Source organism: Sinocyclocheilus grahami, unplaced genomic scaffold, assembly GCF_001515645.1.
Source record: "Sinocyclocheilus grahami isolate Dianchi unplaced genomic scaffold, SAMN03320097.WGS_v1.1 scaffold98.1, whole genome shotgun sequence".
In the NCBI taxonomy this organism is placed as follows: domain Eukaryota; kingdom Metazoa; phylum Chordata; class Actinopteri; order Cypriniformes; family Cyprinidae; genus Sinocyclocheilus; species Sinocyclocheilus grahami.
In genome coordinates this window covers 2,883,090-2,887,278 of record NW_015505277.1, presented here as the reverse complement: position 1 = coordinate 2,887,278, position 4,189 = coordinate 2,883,090, and positions in this window count along the sequence as shown.

Below are 4,189 nucleotides of genomic sequence, written 5' to 3'. Positions count from 1 at the left end.
GAGCATATCTGATGCTGAAGCTGCATGATTACATCTCAGTGGACTCTTTCGGCCCGATAAAGACAGTCGAGCAAAAACTCAAGCTGGAAATGGCATTTGCATTGAAGCTAGCAGTCTTTACTGTTGGTAAAAATAAAATAGAAGGGACTCTATTCATGCTACTGCTTTCTACATACATCTCCATGATAGATGCTGACACAGAGACTGCAGTCAAGGGTAATATTTTCCATGCTGACCTCTGGAAACCCGCTCACCATATAACTGATGCGCTCTCATCGGATGTCCTATATGGTTCACAATGAAAGAGTGTTTCATTTATGTTGGATTGACCTCTGTATCACACCACGATCCTTCCACACTGTCCCAAAACGCATATTTTATATATTTAGTCCAAAAGTAGACCTATTTTAAATGCCCCAGGTGTAGTTCTGCAGAGAGGAACAGTATGCAGTGGTCCATTTGCTCAGCGTATGTGAATAAATACATATCCTGAGGCAAAAACCTATTTTAGAACAGTGCTTTGCTAACATCTCTCCAGCTGGCCCTCTCCAAACGCTCTGTACCACCAACTATAAGCCAGGGATATTTATCTCCGCTGTGTTTTGGGATCCTTTATAGGACAGTCACAGTTGATGACCCTTCCCACTGGAGCTGGAAAGCTTTACAAAAAGTGCTGCGGTGGTACCATGGTACTGTAATGGTTACTTTGATACTCGGTACTCCATGATTATTCAAATAGCTTGGTATGACTAAGGTACATCAAATAATGCCATGGTAAAACATTGGTTAAAGTTTAAAAACAATACATGGTATTATTATTATACATGTCCAAGCTATGTTACTGTCATGAGAATATCATGATATTACCATGGTACATGTTTAAACAAAAGTACATATGTAGTACTTCAAAGAATATCAAGGTATTACTATGGTAAATGTCCAAAAACATAGTATTACCATGATGCATGTTCAAAGAAAACATATGTTGAATATTAAAATGTTCAATTTAGCAGCACATCACTTGCTCACCAGCGGATCCTCTGCATTGAATGGGTGCCGTCATAATGAGAGTCCAAACAGCTGCTAAAAACATCATAATAATCCACACCATTCCAGTCCATCAGTTATCATCTTGTGAAGTTTATAAGAAAAGACATTTCCATAATTAATGCATTTTGACTTTAAACCATCGCTTTGGTCAAAATATGACTCCATGTTTTGAAAAAAACATGCCCTCTAACATAAAAATCCACCAAAATATTCATCTAGAACGGTTTTTGCTTGTAATCAGTGCTTGATCTGTGCATATTTCTCTCCTGATTCAAACAATATAGCTTTTTCACTGGAGAAAGCAATATTATGGATGGAAGACATATTTTAGTGACGTTTGAAGTTAAAACAATGGTAGTATGACACCATAGTACTAGAATGTCCAAAACTATGATACGTACATTTCCAACTTTTTCAGGATCACCCTTATCTTTATACCAAGCATTTAGACATGGATTCAGTGATTCAACAGCGCTGACAAGCACACAGCAACTTCTAGTTTTCAGTTTTATAAATTAATTCGGCATCCCTGTAGTCGTAAAGCAAGAATGTATAATGTACATGTCAGCTACTGAAAATGTAAAGTTAAAATGCTAGCCCAGAGTAAATTTCTCTTCCCTAACTCTGTTTCATTTCCCTCTTTCGCACTAGCTCTCCATTTTTTGTCTCAGGATCTGAAGTGTGTCCCTGGGTAATAATTGCTGACACGCCAAAGCCAACATTGCACACGGGGCCCTTTAATAGTTTTCATTTTTCTTCTTTACAGGCTAGCCTCTGCGCTGCCATTATGAATGATCAGGGCACAGCAGCCCGCCATCGAGAACTCTCTCTCTCTCTCTCTTCTCAGAGGCTGACCCACGCCTCGTTGACCATTATCTCTCCCTGTGTCTTCCCTCTTCCCATTTACTCGATCTCCCCACACAGACAATTTATATAAAAGACTTTCCCCTGGCTTTCATCAGGGCCCAGGTAGCAAAGCCCATTTTGTGACATTAATTTGCCACCTTTGCTGACCCCGACACATCAATTCGCTACTTTATAAACTATTTCGAGAATCAGATTTATCAGGCCTGACAGAACTTTTTGCGCCGATATAAACAGCGTTAGCGGCCTGGCTAGCTTCCCTGCGCCGATTCATCATTATCTTATTTGGAGGGCCTAAAATTCTCTGACATTATTAATAGTAAGATGAATCACTGGGAAACTACAGAATCTGTGCCTGGCGAGGCCGAAATAATCCATTTGAGGTAGAAAATATCTGGGTGGAATTGCGTTCCGTGATGGTCGAGCTCCCCGTCATTAGCATTGGTGTATGCATGGGTGGTGCGCTACTGAGGCATGATGTTCTTTGAGACTATAACATTGCTCTAGTTCTCCACCAGCTACCGCCTGAACAATAACTGCACATGCTGGAAGTGATACACGACCCTTTGGGCTGGAATTTGAATGTGTTGGGTCAATAAACTCCTATTTTGCTGCTTATTAATAGTTAATAAGGTACACTCTTAAAAATAAAGGTGCTTCACGATGCCATAGAAGAACCTTTTTGTCTAAATGGTTCCATAAAGAAGCTTTAACATCTGAAGAACCTTTCTGTTTCACAAAAGGTTCTTTGTGGTGAAAGAAGGTTCTTCAGATTATAAAAAGGTAAGAAAGAGATGGTTCTTTAAAGAACCTTTGACTGAATGGTTCTTTGTGGAACCAAAAATGGTTCTTCTATGGCATCGCTTGAAGAACCTTTTGAAGCACCTTTATTTTTAAGAGTGAGTTGTTAAGTTTAGGTGTTGGGTAGGATTAGGGATGTGGAATATGGTCATGTGCATATGCAAAAATCAATATGCATTTTAGGCGTTTCCCTTTTAGACACAAAATGTATGGGAGGAGAGTATTAAAATGAATCACGCAACGCGATTTATTAATGTTTGTGCTCGTCAAATAACTGGTATTTGCACCGTTTTTTTAACGCTTAAAAAAAGCATGTCTTAAAAGTCTTAAAACAGGTGGTAATTTGCACTGCTCTAAGTAGATGGCGCTAGTCATTATGGAAATTATCTGTGTTCTTTAATAAGCACATTGTCAGTAAATCTTCCACAGAATTTTCCCCTCCCACCGGCAGTTTTATAGAATTGCACTCTAAGCTAATTTGCCCTGTTTAGTAAATCTGTCCCTAAATTCTTATTATGCGTTTTCTAACAGATATGGTTATGAGCTCAGTAACTGTCTCATTGTTGGAAACTATTACTTGCTGAATCTATTAATGGCTGTTGGTGAATAGCACATTTCTTTAATGGCATTAGTAACTATAAACTTTTGCTTTTACATGAAGCTACAATACATCCACACCACTAGGTGTCAGCACAAAGGCCATTTCACAGATGCTGACAAACAGCAGCTCAGCTTTGTTTTGTCTGATCAGTGTTTTATGCCTCATTCACACGGGGCGTCAGCGTTAACGCTTGACGGAGGGCATTTCTGAAGCTTGGTGCTGACGCAACCGTCATAGTGACAACAGCCAATCACATTCGTTTTCTGGTGTTGCATGAACGGGATTGGCTAGTGTCTGCGCTAGGTTATTTGCATAAGGCGATCTGACTGGCTGACGCCTGCGTTGGCGCTTGATAAATTGAAAAGTTTTGCGATTTATTAATGTTTGTGCTCATCAAATAACTGGTATTTGCACCGTTTTTTTAACGCTTAAAAAAAGCATGTCTTAAAAGTCTTAAAACAGGTGGTAATTTGCACTGCTCTAAGTAGATGGCCCACAGAATTTTCCCCTCCCACCGGCAGTTTTATAGAATTGCACTCTAAGCTAATTTGCCCTGTTTAGTAAATCTGTCCCTAAATTCTTATTATGCGTTTTCTACACACCACATACACATCCACACCACTAGGTGTCAGCACAAAGGCCATTTCACAGATGCTGACAAACAGCAGCTCAGCTTTGTTTTGTCTGATCAGTGTTTTATGCCTCATTCACACGGGGCGTCAGCGTTAACGCTTGACGGAGGGCATTTCTGAAGCTTGGTGCTGACGCAACCGTCATAGTGACAACAGCCAATCACATTCGTTTTCTGGTGTTGCATGAACGGGATTGGCTAGTGTCTGTGCTAGGTTATTTGCATAAGGCGATCTGACTGGC